Source organism: Rutidosis leptorrhynchoides, chromosome 10 (assembly GCF_046630445.1).
Source record: "Rutidosis leptorrhynchoides isolate AG116_Rl617_1_P2 chromosome 10, CSIRO_AGI_Rlap_v1, whole genome shotgun sequence".
Taxonomy (NCBI): domain Eukaryota; kingdom Viridiplantae; phylum Streptophyta; class Magnoliopsida; order Asterales; family Asteraceae; genus Rutidosis; species Rutidosis leptorrhynchoides.
In genome coordinates, this window is record NC_092342.1 from 356,182,773 (window position 1) to 356,198,749 (window position 15,977).

Consider the following 15,977-nt stretch of genomic DNA (forward strand, 5'->3'; position numbering starts at 1 on the left):
TTTTAGAACAGCCTACAAAACTCCAATTGGAACCACACCTTTTAAACTCGTTTACGGAAAAGCATGTCATCTTCCAGTAGAAATTGAACACAAAGCATTTTGGGCTTTGAAGACATGTAATCTTGATTTACATGAAGCCGGACGTCTACGGTTAAGTCAACTAAATGAATTAGAAGAATTAAGACATGAAGCATATGAAAATTCGTTAATCTATAAAGAAAGAAAGAAGAAATAGCATGATAAAAGAATCAGAAGTTCAAAAGAATTTAAAGAAGGAGACAAAGTTCTTCTTTTCAATTCAAGATTCAAGCTATTTCCTGGAAAATTGAAATCAAGATGGTCTGGACCATTTATAGTCAAAAGAGTTTTCCCATACGGAATAATAGAGTTAATAAATTCAAATGGGATTGAATTTAAAGTTAATGGTCACAGAGTTAAACATTACATACATGGTCCGATGGAAGTTGACAATGAAGTCAATCATAATTTCACCACTCAAGAAAACCCTCAAAATGAAAACATAAATATGTTATCAACAACATATGAAAAATCAAAATTAAAAAATGAGGAGGATTCAAATTGGAGTGATAAAGAAGAATTCTTATACAAACCTCCCATTTCAAGAAACGAAGAAAAATGTGAACAAGAAGTTCAAATAGAAGTGAAAGAACCAAGAAAAGAACACCCGAAAAAGGTTTACAAACCAACTCGACTTACTAAAGTAGGAGACCTGGGCGAATTTATCATTTCTTGCTTGCTTAATGATGGTGCTATATATAATGGACTCGCAGATTTAGGAGCAAGTACAAATATTATGCCTCTTTTCTTATACAAAAGATTAGGTATGGGTAAATTAAAACCAACCAAAATAGGTGTTCAATCATTTGACCTAACCATTAAACACCCGGTTGGAATAGCAAATAACTTACTTGTTAACGTGGGAAGTTTGACCTTTGTTGCAAACTTCATAGTTATTAATATAGAGGAAAACCTTAATATTCCTCTAATTTTAGGTCGCCCATTTTTAGCTACCACCGAGGCGTTCATTGATGTAAGAGAAGGTAGAATGACAATTAGGGATGGTGATAAATCGATCACCTTTGTGAACCGAAAGTTTAGATCTCCACCAACCAAAACTGTTAAACCAATAAAAACACATAAGTGTGGGGAAGATGAAGAAACACTTAATGATGATCCGATCACAAAGAATTCCGTTGATGATACGAAATTAGATGAACCCGTTTTTAACAGTTCAACGAAGAAACTTTATAAACGGATTCACGATGCTAAGATTAAGGGAAACTTTAAGTTATGTAACCGATTAGTATCCAATTTATCGTCAAAAGAAAAGGCAATGTTAGTTGAATTTGTGAAAGTTATAGAGGAAATCAACAATTGGCTTGAAGTAAAAGTCAAAGATATACAAGTTGTTGATAGTCCAATTGAAAATGAAGTTAATCACAATTTCGACACCAAATCTAACTAAGTATGGGGAGAATCGAATCTATTTAGGGTTATTTATATTTTTGTTAGAGTTAGATATTCTGTTTTCGTGTAGTTTCCGAAAATGGAATCCGTATGGTCTTTCCCTAGCAGACCCTAAAGAACTAGTCTTCTCCCCCCATTCTGAATTTTTATTTTTTTAGGTTTTACGAGATGAAGAATTCCTTTGATCTGAACCATGGTCTAATGCTACACTCTTTGATTACTAAACGTAATAATGACACCCTCCCAAGTGACTTGGTGTCAGTAATAAGAGCCAGATGTGATGAAGTAAGAAAAGAACTCAGGAACAATCATAATAAGACACATTTTGGTAAAGGAAAATTGAAATCCGCAGCAAAAAGAAGAGCACGAAACCTTGAAAGATGTCATAAATGCGAAAAATGGTCACACGAAGAAAAATGCTCGACGAATCAGACATATTCCAATACCGAATTCGTTACTTTATGCAGAGAAGGACCGTACATATGTTTAGAAGAAAAGTTGTTGAATGCTTAAGGTTATGCCTACATAGCTATGAAAAACCAATTAGTCCGACTATACTACGAGTCAGCTAAAGCAGGTCTCTGAGAATTCTTTCTCACAGGTAAGTATGTACAGTTTTTATTTGTTTTTATTTATTGTTTTTAAACCTTTTGATAATAAACGCTGAATCATTCGCTATAAAGTATTAAATTGGTATTCAATAAAATTAGGTATGCGTAACCGAAATTATTGATATCATACAAAAATCTATTACATCACTGCGAAATTTACCGTTTATTCTTAAGATATAAATATCTTTAATCAATCAACCTAAAATATTTCAAAAAATCGTTAGGAGTAAAACTAGGTCATTGAACCAAAATTACTTTACCGAAAAGAGGGGCGTATATTTTTGATAATATTTGATTGATTAAAGTGGGATAAAAGACCAAAAAGATTTTTAATTTTTAATTTTTACCATGTTTTTAAAATTAATATATAAATATTAAATTAATATTGTAAACTTCTTAAAATCAATATATGTTAGTTTGTAAATATTTTAAAAAATTAATATTTTTAATATAAGTTTGTATGTATAAAAACAAAAATATAATATAAATTTGGTGTGAATTTTTAAGTTTATGCATTTTAAATTTAAGTTCGGTGTGAATTTAAAAACAAAAATTTACTTTATTTCAATAAGTTAAAAATATGATTTTTAAAATTCGTCGTGAGTTGAAAACTTGGTCGTTGAACCGAAATTGTTCTACCCAAGGGAGGGACGAGAACTTTTATTATCATTATTTTTAATATTATTGAATTAAAGTATGCCAAAAACATTTAAAAAACTCAAAAATCTTTACTTTTAAAACTGCGCTTAAAAAAGACAAATTTTAAAACTTTGTTGAGAGACGGACTAGGACAACGATTCGAAACGCCCTCACTCCTAAAAAGAAACAAAATTTTAAAATTTTATAAATTTATGTTTCAAAAGTATAAGGTTTTTATATATAAAAAAAAAACAACAGACCCTATGCGATCGCATGGGGTTTCCCCTTAAAATCCATGTGACCGCATGGGAGGAAAATACTGGGTAGATCAAAAAGACCACCATATACCCTCTACGACCCTAACCAGGCCTACCAGTACACCTATCACCAACCATGGAACCCGACCGACGACATAAACTGGAACCCCTATCCAGATTGATATAGTTCCATTGGTGATTTTTATGATTTTTTTATCTTTTTATTATTTTTATTTGTTTATGTTTAAACATATAATATTGTGATACTTTTATTGTAATTTTAATATTTTTATTATGTTGTACTAATATTTCATATTTGATTTGAAAGTGGGATTTTAAGTCCCATTTCAAATTACCATGCATGTTTATATTTGTATTGTATGTATTTTATTTCATATACACAACAGGGTAAAACAGCGCATTTTCAAAGACTGGCATTAAGTTCAGCAAAAGCTACTAATTTTGACGACAAAATGAAAAACAAATGTGATGTAACAACAAGACAGAATGAACAAATGATGTGCACCATTTATCATTCAGTAAACAAACGCCAATATGTTTAGAAACTTTGGTAAAATTTAATCATTTTTCTACGCTAATCACCCTCAATAATTTAAATTGTTACTAATTTCTTGCAAATGAAGGCATTGCAAGTTCTTAAGTGTGGGAAGGGGTTAAATTATTTCGGATTTTTAAAAATTTTTTTACTTAAACACTTGGTTACCATTAAAAATACTAGTAACACAGTAGTTGTATTAGAATCTAGTGCTCTCTGATAATAAAGAACAGCCCTAGTCTTATATACTGACTACATATTTATTGTTACCTCGAAAAGGACATAAATTGAGAAACAACCCAAAATCATGTTTATACATATTTATGAACGATAAAACTAGGTGTTAACACCGAAATTATTGTTACCTCGGAAAGGACATAAATTGAGAAACAACCCAAAATGTTAGAATTCATTTAAAATGGAATAGAGGACAATAAAAAGGCAAAGAAAGAAAAATAAAAGCCAAGTGTGGAAAAAATTTACCAAGTTATTTAAAACATATTTCACATATTTTTGTACAAATAACTGAAGATACTTTTGTTTTGGACAATTTTATCAGTTTTACCCAATTTACTGTAATATATTTGAAAGAAAGATGGATCTACACGCTGAATCAATTCTATCATTAAAAGGAAGTAAAGTCTTCCGAAAAAGACACGCGCTTCTTGATTTAGGTCAGGAAGTTGTCATCCAGACCAGTTGTAGAGTCTACGAAAAACCTTGAAAAGTTTTCTCAAAAATCAACTGGAAATCCACGGACCTCAGCGTCAAACAGGGTCGCCAAGTGGTCAGACTTATCCTAACCATGAGAGGATCTGTCTCGTAAAATAGGGAGGGCGCCGTGCAAATTAGCTTGATAAGACTAATGAATCAGATCCCCAGAAAGGATAATCTCCTTAAAGATAAAAAATTAGCTTTTAAGACTGATATTACTCAATCCTTGAGATTGACTTTTAAAGATTGAGAATTACAAACTCATGGAATTCAATGATATCTAAACTCGAGCTTGAACGAGAAAATATTTTGATCAAAATTACAAACCGATTTGTTTTCTGAAAACCCATTTTTAATGCGTTCATTACCATTGAACGTAAAATCCTGAGAATTCACCTAGAATTCATTAGGTCACCTGAACCAAATCGGGTGTCAACCGTAAGAACGGTGGTTGCATAGCATGGTCAAAGACAGGACTTTGTGCCAGACCGAAAAACTATAAGGTGAGCTTTACTATTGCTCCTACCAAGGATAGTAATTGCATCTGACACGTTATAGACCATAATTAAAAGCATGTCACGGGACATTGCCTTAACAGTTGCTTGTTCAACGCTTTCCTTTACAACCGGACGGTAGTTTATCGAAAGGTAATATACGGAGCAAGTATACTGGACGTGTTGCTTTCTCAATACAAGGTTAGCAAGTGGGTGACACAAAACCGCATGTTTTGAGCTAAAATTTTCAAATCTGAAACCCAACAAACCCACAAAAACATTTTGCAAACACCGGTGAAGGGTTATTCCGAAAAACTTATCTAGGGTAAAAGCTAGATTGAATTTTCAAAAGATCAAATGTTTTCATAAAGATCCAATTTCCTTAAGGATCTAAATTTTTATAGTCATGTGGGACTGTAAACCATATCGTTACTACCATTGTTCATACCGCCGTATAGAGATCACTGATGTACAAAGTGTGAAGAATAAAGAAGTGATTCTAGTATTTTTATTTCAAGACTATATTGCTTGAGGACAAGCAACGCTCAAGTGTGGGAATATTTGATAATACTAAAAACGAACATATATTTCATAGCATTATCCCTCAAGAAAGACAAGCTTTTAGTTGCAATTGTTCTATTTACAAGTGATATTCGTTTAAATAATAAAAGGTGAAGACAAAAGACAGATTCGACGAATTGAAGACGCAAATGACTAAAAAGCTCAAAAGTACAAAGTACAATCAAAGTGGTTCAAATTATTGGTGAGAAACGTCTCAAAATTACAAAAGTACAAGATGCAAAATGCAAAATACAAGATATTAAATTGTACGAAAGGACGTTCAAAAATCCGGAACCGGGACCAGAGTCAACTCTCAACGCGCTATGCAATGGACTAAAAATTACAAGTCAACTATGCACATAAATATAATATAATATTTAAATAATTCTTAAAATTATTTATATATTATATATATATATTTATAAACCGTCGGCAAGATGCAAACAAAGTCTTGTGAGCTGGAAAAGCAGGCCATGCGTTCGCATGGACTGACAGTTATAAAACCATGCGATCGAATGGTGAATAGTAACTGGCCACATCCCTATAAATTTCGCAGTTTGGTTGAACAACAAACACATCTTTTTCTCTTCCTATCTATCAACGTATATATATATATATATATATATATATATATATATATATATATATATATATATATATATATATATTTAATTTTAAATTCTAATAATAAGGGTATGTTAGCGAATGTTGTAAGGGTGTAAGTCGAAATTCTGTCCGTGTAACGCTACGCTATTATTAATCATTGTAAGTTATATTCAACCATTTTAAATTAATGTCTCGTAGCTAAGTTATTATTATGCTTATTTAAGCCGAAGTAATCGTGATGTTGGGCTAAAATATTAAAGATTGGGTAATTGGGCTTTGTACCATAATTGGGGTTTGGACAAAAGAACGACACTTGTGGAAATTAGACTATGGGCTATTAATGGGTTTTATATTCACCTAACGATACCTCGTTAATTTAATATAAAGGTTATAATTTGACGTATCTATAAATAACCACATACGCTTAATCAGGTACGGTGGGCGGGATATCTATAAATACCAATAATTGTTCATTTTATCGGACACGGAACTTGATTAATAGTTAAAGGACTAGTTGAAACAGGGGTAGATTACATTCAAGGGCAATTGGTGTAATTGTTAACAAAGTAGTAAAACCTTGGACTACACGCAGTCGATAACCTGGTGCATTCATTAAACAAAGTATTAAGACCTTGTTACAATTCGAATCCCCAATTAGTTGGAATATTTGACTTTGGGAATAAGAATAATTTGACGAAGACTTCCGCATTTTATGATTATGACTGATGGACTATTATGGACAAAACCGTATGGACATATCAAATAATCCAGGACAAAGGACAATTAACCCATGGTAATAAACTAAAATCAACACGTCAAACATCATGATTGCGGAAGTTTAAATAAGCATAATTCCTTTATTTCATATTTAATTGCACTTTTAATTATCGCACTTTTATTTATTGTCATTTTATTTAATTACACTTTTAATTATCGTACTTTTTAATTATCGCAATTTTATTTATCGTACTTTTATTTATCGCAATTTCATTATCATTATTTACTTTACGCTTAAAATTAAGTCATATTTATTTTTAATAGTTTACATTAGGTTTTAACTGCGACTAAAATTTTAAAATCGACAAACCGGTCATTAAACGGTAAAATCCCCCTTTTATAATAATAATACTACTTATATATATATATATATATATATATATATATATATATATATATATATATATATATATATATATATATATATATATATATATATATATATATATATATATATATATATATATATATATATATATATATATATATATATATATATTTATTTATTTATTTATTTTTATACAAATATAGTTTTTTTAAAATATAGCGTTAAACTTGGCGAGTTCCCTGTGGACGAACCGGACTTACTAAAAATTACACTACTGTACAATTTGGTATACTACCTATAAGTGTTGTAGCAAGGTTTAGGTATATCCATTCTCTAAATAAATAAATATCTTGTGTAAAATTGTATTGTATTTAATAGTATTTTGTAGCAAAAATATAACTATTTTGTATACACCTCTACGCACATCAGGGGCGGATAAAAGTATTCTGAAAAATCCCAAATTTTTAGATTGACTATAATTATTTATTTTGGTCATTATGGTATAAAATTCGATCCTTAATTTGTTAAATAAAAATTACATCAACTGTCCCCCTCATTTATGGGTAAAATATAAAAAGTGTTAAAATTAAATAACTAGATCCTAAATGTACTTTTAATAAGCCTATAACTTACATAACTCATTTTCGGATCACCTTTTATTTTAAAATTACATAAGTTTAAATTTAAATTGCTTAATATCAATTGAAACATCAAACGAGTATTACAAATCTTTAATATTTATTTTTAATATACTTTATTTATATAAAGATATATATTTTAAATAATAATTATTATAATATCGTATTTTTATTTTATTAATTTTTTATAATAACAACATATAACACCTCAAATTATATTTCTAATTATTATTTATATATACATACACACATATCTATTTACAATTAATTATTCGTGAATCGCCGAGAGCAGTCGAAGGTAAATTGAATATATGAACATCGTTTCAAAATTTTCTAAACTCAACATTACATACATTGCTTATCGTATCGAAATCATATAAAGATTAAGTTTAAATTTAGTCAGAAATTCCCAGGTCGTCACAGTACCTACCCGTTAAAGAAATTTCATCCCGAAATTTGAGTGGGGTCGTCTTAGCTAACAATAAAAATGTTTTCATGACGAATATTAGTTGACAAATAGAGTTTTATCATTATTGAGTAATACAGATAAAACAATTTGATTATTCGAAGAGTACGAATGAAGCTATCACAAAAGAGTAAAATGAGAGAAATAAAGTTTCATCATATCTTTTGACGTAGATATGATTGGTTTTCGGATTTCAAGGGATTTAGAGGAAATCTTCAAAATAAGATTTGGTTCTTCGGTAATAAGGAAATTAGAATCTTCTTTGGTTAAATGCGATAATCTGTCTCGATTGCTCTGTCGGATATGTTACTATAAATCCACCCTCTTCTATTTGCTGCGATTTATACTCCTATTTATATTTCAAAGTTTTGTGCTTTTGTTTTCTCCTCTTGTCTTTAAGTACAGTAGGTAATGGTTGAGAATTTGTGGGTATGAAGTTTCGAATGAACATGACTAATGTTCTAAGGGAAAGATTGTAATAGCACGATCTTGATTGGTTAAATTACCGGAATTCAAGAGTAAAGATAGAACTATCAGGAAGATATGTTCTTGATATGTTTGGAGATTAGGTAGAATGTAAGAGTCGTGTAACATGGTACATGATGACGTTATCGTCTGTGAATCATCATGTTTCATTATAAACTCAGCATGACTTACTATAATATAATCACGTTGATCAAGTGTCATTATATTATACTAACTCATGCATCAATTTCCAACACTACTTCAAAATCATTTATAATTCAATTTCGAATTTTCCAGAAATTTAGAAACTAAAGTAGTTTCCTTTATGATGTAATATAGATAGCACGAAGAGATAAATAATTTCAGATGAGAATATTTATGAAAATATACTCAGAAATATCGAAGATATTTATGATGATATTTTGGAATTTCTAAGTTCGAAGGTTGATGAACAAAAATTTTTCGCATGATTTTAACATGACCTCGGAGCAAGATATTCTCTAAAGATTTCATCGAATCCAGAATTACCCGGATCCTTTGAATATAGGGTTTGGTCCTTGTATTTGGCCTTGCTCTCCTTTATGGTTTGCTCAATCTGTTTTTAGTACCAAATTTTCTGAGTTTTGCCAACATACTATTCTTTATCATCAAACTTTCGACTGTTAAAGTCATGTACAGTTTTTTTTGCTGCTGTATTCAGCTTTTTTTTTAGAATTTGAAGTATTGATTTGTAGACTGGGTGCTTTTCAGAATTTCAGAATGAAAGATCATAATTCTAAGAGATGAATGTTATATGTATACATACAATTGTTGATGTGGACATGCTGCGAGATTTCAAAATGCTGATTGCTAATTCCTGGTAATTGGTATGACAATTCTCGTTACAAGATTCGGATGAATATATATGATAGGATTTCGATAAATATTATGGTTTTTCAGAAAACCAAAGATCAAAGAAGTTGCTGGTAAGTTTACTGCTAATGCGGTGGAATATAAACGGTTCTCCGATAACGTTGACGAAAGGTAAACTTATATATCAAGGTTATAATAAGACTAATCCGAATGAAAGTCGATGTTGATTTGCTGGAGCTGTGACAAAATTGGCTAATTTGGAAAAGAATATGTAATGTTGTTTTCGGTAATAACAACGTCAAATGAGGTAGCACAGATACGTGTTAAACGTTTACTCAGGTTCCGAGAGTTTTTCAGGTGCATAACTATATGCATCAGTCTTTTCTTCCATAGATGAATTGCGGTTGGTTCATCTTCTCGATTGAGGTGTTTTTTCAAAAATCATGAAAGGTTTGTACGCAGATTGGAATCGTCATGATACAAATGAGGTTTAAGATGAAATCAAGTGGCAACTTGAAGAATTGTTTAGTTTCATATGTTATAATCAACATTTTAATTCATTTTAATTGTCCAATATTGATAGTCCACAGTTGATAGTTCACAGTTAGCAGTTTAATAATTCATATATAGTTTAATATATAATATTCGAATTAATTAATAGGTATCGTGACCCGCGTACATGTCTCAGACTCGATCACAACTCAAAGTATATATATTATTATAGAATCAACATCAACCCTGTATAGCTAACTCGAACATTACTGCATATAGAGTGTCTATGGTGATTCCAAATAATATATATAGATGCGTCGATATGATATGTCAAAACCTTGTATACGTGTCCCGATATTTAAAGTGCATAAAATAAATAACAGAAATTAAATTACGATAAATAAATTGCGATGAATAAAATGTAATCAGTTAGCTAGGAACATTTAGCTAGGAATAGTTAGCGTGGATTCTTAACAAAATTCTCATAGTTAATTTGTTTGTTTCTAACAATTTTTATTTTGTCCAATATTTTCTTCATTATGCCACTTGTTGGATTCTGATAAGTCAAAATCCAAATATGAAATTGAATGAAAATGGTTATTCTGCGGTGAACGGATATGTATATCGGTGGTTGTAAATAGGATAGTAAATGACTGTTGAATTAGATTTGAAAGAATGTACAGTGTGTTATAAGACATAAAAAAGTGGCCGACAAATTTGTACACAAAGTCAAAAAGCAAATCCTATTTGATATCTCATGAATGAATTGTACAGTGGAATTTCAGTAGTATAAATAAGGATCGATGAATGTAAATCAAATGTACCAAAAATCATAATATACTCTCTCCCTCTCTTTTATCTTCTAATAATCAATAGCCTACAATCAAGAACCAGACCACTAAAGGTAGTTATACTGCTAAATTATAACACGTTATCAGCACGATTATCTCAACATTTATACTAAATATGGTTGGCCCTGCCACCTAACTAATATATGGTCGGTTATACCACCTAAATGATATATGGTCGACACTGTCGCCTAATTTACATTTATGTTATCTAACATTTATTTATGTATACTAACATTTACATTTATGTTATCTAACATTTATTTATGTATACTAACATTTATAGTTATGTTCACTAACATTTATATTTATGTTATATATGGTCGGTTATACCGCCTGAATTATATTTCTGTAATCTAACTCTTATTAACTTCACTAACATTTATATTTATGTTATCTAACATTTATGATTACTTATGCAATTAATCATTATTTATTTCATGCATACTAATGTTTATTTTTATTTGAGCCTTCGGGGTCACACACATATACACCGAGACGTCAAATAAAATATATATATGATGTATATATATTACTCAAGTAACAAAATAGTAAATCGAAATTAATTCATTTACTATTCATATGAATAGTAAATGAAACGAAATTAATTAATTTACTATTCACTTGAAAGTGAAATGATAGAAATTATTAATTATAAGTTACATAACATACCCCTAAAGTATTTGAAAAATATGACTTTTTAAATACATAAGATTTTCAAAATCAACAAGTTGATAAATTGATCTCATATATATACTCCGTATCTTTTTGAAAGATTTTGTCTTTTGTTTTTTTTTTCTTTACGTATGATATAAAAAAAAATCTTGTCCTTTATATTACTCATGGCGTTTTGATATAGTGACTTTATTCGTTAACGTCAACTAACGACGTTACAACGGTCATATATACACAACGATTGTTAACGTAAACTGACTACGTTACAACAACTATATTTTTCAAATATAAATTAAACATCCCGGTTTTCACATTTTCACAAATCAATCTTCATTTTCTCAAATTACTACTCTCAAATTTTTTTTTAAAAAAGATGATTAACTCAAGGATGATTTTTCCTACTGTATTGGTCATAATAGCTATCATCCTTGTTGCTTGTACACCACTAGATGAACCTATATTTTATCCTTCCCTTATGATTTTATTATTTGTAATCATACCATTATTCCTTTGTTTGCTACTTATGAATCTAAACTAATTCTAATTTCATGTTGTTATTTGTCTATGAAAAAAATTGATTATGATTATGATTTATGTTGTTCATCTTTCTGAAAATAGAAAATGTCAAACTTATCAAAGCTTGAGTTTGATGCCTTAGACGTATCGGGAACAAACTACACATCCTTGGTTATGGACGTAGAAATAAATCTTGGATCATTGGGTATTCTAGAAACTTTAAAAGAAAACAATACTTGTTCCGATCAAGATAAATTAAAATCAATTGCTTTTATTCGCAAACATATTGATACCACCTTAAAACATATGTTTCTCACTATCAAAGATCCACATGTTTTATGGGAAAGTATCAAAAGTAGATTCGATAATCAAAAGGAAATATTACTCCCAGCTGCAAGAGAAGAATGGAGAAATCTAAGGTTCCAAGATTTCAAAAGGGTAAGTGAATACAGCTCGGCCATGTTCAAGATCTATTCAAAGCTTCAATTCCGTGGTCAAGAAATAAGTGATGCTGATATGATGGAGAAAACTTTCTCCACAATACATTCTGCAAACATAACTGTGCAAGAAAATTTAAGATTGCAGAATTATAAAACTTTTTCCAAACTTCAAACTTATCTCTTAGTTGCAGAAGTTAATAAAGAATTACTGATGAAAAATCAAGAATCTCTTCCTACCGGTGCGCTAGCATTTCCTGAAGCTAATGTTATTAACAATAATAATAATAAAAGAAGAAATGCACATGGACGAGGGCGTGGACAAGGTCGTAGCCATATTGGCCAAAACCATCATCATGGAAATTACCATAACAATAATAAAAATCATAATTATGTTCGAAATCACCCTTATGGTAATGGTCGTGGTGGTGGTCGTGGTCGTGGTGGTGGTGGTCGTGGACAAAGAAATAATAATCCACAAAATGATAAAATCCAAACACCATACAATCCCACAAATCACAATGTTGAAGAAGGCTCTTCAAAGAATGTTGAAGATTCTTGTTACCGATGTGGTAAAATTGGCCACTGGTCTAAAAACTGCCAAACAAATCAACATTCTGTTAATCGGTATCAAGAATCTCTAAAGGGAAAAGGAAAAGAAGAAAATCTTGTGGATGACCTTGATACAAAAATCACTGAACCAACTTGTGACTACTTTAATGAATAAATTTCTAATATCTATATATATAGATATCCTATTATATGTTCTCGTTAAATAAATGGTTGTAGATTTTCAATCTACACCATATCTAGTTTACTACATATTTCCTTATTATGTGCTATCATTTGTAACATGTTTTGAATATAATATATTGATGAATTATGTACTCATTATTTGTTTCTCATATTTTTTTTTTTTGAAGTTCACGATGTATACTGCCGGAGTAAGAAATCAGTCAAATGGTGGAGATATTTGTATTGCAGACAGTGGTGCTACTCACACCATACTCAAATCTAAAAAATATTTCACAGACCTGAAAGCAACGGAAGGAACTATACATACTATATCAGGTCCTGTTGACTTAATAAAAAGAATGGGAAAGGCAAAATTCATGTTACCAAATGGTACGAATTTTATGATAAATAATGCCTTATTTTCTCCCATGTCAAAGAGAAATTTGTTAAGTTTCTCTGACATATACCAAAATGGATATGATTATCAGTCAGTGACAACAGAAAATGAAAAATATTTAAGTATCACTGATAAGAATCGTGTAATTGAAAAACTACCAAGACTTCATTCTGGTTTACATTATACACATATAAATGTACCTGAAGTAAATGTGGTAGTTAAAGAAAAATCATGTGATCCTGTAATGATCAGTTTGTGGCATGAGAGATTAGGCCACCCAGGATCAACAATGATGAAACGAATAATAGAAAATACACATGGACATCCATTGGCGGATCAAAGGATCCCTCATGATGCACTTATCCCATGTACATCATGCTCACTTGGAAAGTTGATAATAAGACCATCACCTCTTAAGGTTGAAAAAGAATCACCAATGTTTCTTGAAAGAATTCAAGGTGATATATGTGGATCAATTCATCCACCATGTGGACCATTTAGATATTTTATGGTTCTAATAGACGCATCTAGTAGATGGTCTCATGTTTGTCTATTTTCAAGTCGAAATATGGCATTTGCAAAATTTCTTCCTCAAATTATTAAATTGAGAGCACATTTTCCTGATTATACTTTTAAAAGGGTGAGACTAGATAATGCCGGTGAGTTTACGTCTCAAGCATTTAATAACTTTTCCATGTCTATTGGGATTATTGTTGAACATCCCGTTGGCCATGTGCATACACAAAATGGTTTAGCTGAATCATTAATTAAACAATTGCAGCTAATAGCTAGACCATTGATAATGCGAACAAAACTCCCAGTATCTGTATGGGGCCATGCAATTTTGCATGCTGCATCATTGATTCGCATTAGACCAAGTGCAAGTCATACATATTCTCCCTTGCAACTTGCTTTTGGCCATCAGCCAAATATTTCCCACCTTAGAACATTTGGTTGTGCGGTTTATGTCCCTATCGCACCACCACAACGCACTAAAATGGGTCCTCAAAGAAGGATGGGAATATATGTTGGATATGAAACATCTTCAATAATATGATATATTGAACCCATGACGGGTGATGTTTTTACAGCACGTTTTGCTGATTGTCACTTTAATGAAACATTATTCCTTAGATTAGGGGGAGAAATAAAAAATAAAGAAAATGATGTTTCATGGTGTGAACCTCAATTAATGTATCTTGATCCTCGCACAAAAGAATGCGAGACCGAAGTTCAAAAAATAATGCATATGCAAGAACTTGCGAATAAATTGCCGGATGCATTTACAGATACAAAAAGAGTGACTAAATCATATATACCAGCAGCAAATGCTCCAGCTCGAATTGAAATTCCAAAAACTGGCAATAATGTCATTCTTGAGTCTTTGCCACGCCAAAAACGTGGGAGACCAATTGGTTCCAAAGATAAAAATCCTCGAAAAAGAAAATCAGCTGATAATAAGGTAAAAGAAAGTGTTCAAGAAGAACTACAAATCAATACTCCTTCTGCAGAGGAGATTGATGATGTCAATACGGAATTTTCAATCAATTATGCACATTCAAAAATATTATGGAACCGAAATGAAATGAAGAATCTTGATGAGATTTTTTTATATAATGTTGCATATGACATCATGAATGATGATGATGATCCAGAACCAAAATCTGTCATGGAATGTCAAAATAAACATGATTGGGGTCATTGGAAAGGAGCAATACGAGCCGAATTTGAATCGCTCAATAAAAGAAAAGTTTTCGGATCTATCATTCTCACACCTAAAGATGTGAAACCTGTGGGATATAGATGGGTTTTTGTGCGAAAAAAATGAGAAAAATGAAGTTACAAGGTATAAAGCTAGACTTGTAGCTCAAGGTTTTTCTCAAAGACCAGGAATTGATTATGAGAATACTTATTCTCCTGTTATGGATGCAATTACTTTTAGATACTTAATCAGCCTGGCAGTTTCTAAAAATTTAGAAATGCATCTTATGGATGTTGTGACTGCTTATCTTTATGGATCACTTGATAGTGATATATATATGAAGATGTAATAACCCTAGTTTTTCCGTTAAAACTTCCGTTAAATACTTGACGATCGTTAGTTATATTATACAATTTTCATACGCCAAATTTTTTTTCAGAATAGTTAACAGTGGCTACGTGAAACTTTTTCGTATTTAAAGTAATTAAATGCGTACTTGATCCTTAGTGGATTACTTGAATTAATATGTTATTCTAATTAGTAAACTTAATTCAGTTGACAAATTAAACTAGAAACGACACGATTAAAGTTAATCGCCTAGAAAACTTTTTAAGTTAACGGAACTCAGAAAAACGATAGAATAATTATTGTTAATAATTATTGAACTTACGAAAGAAATTTAATTTATTATTTACTTAATGAATTAAACACGGTGATTTTGAT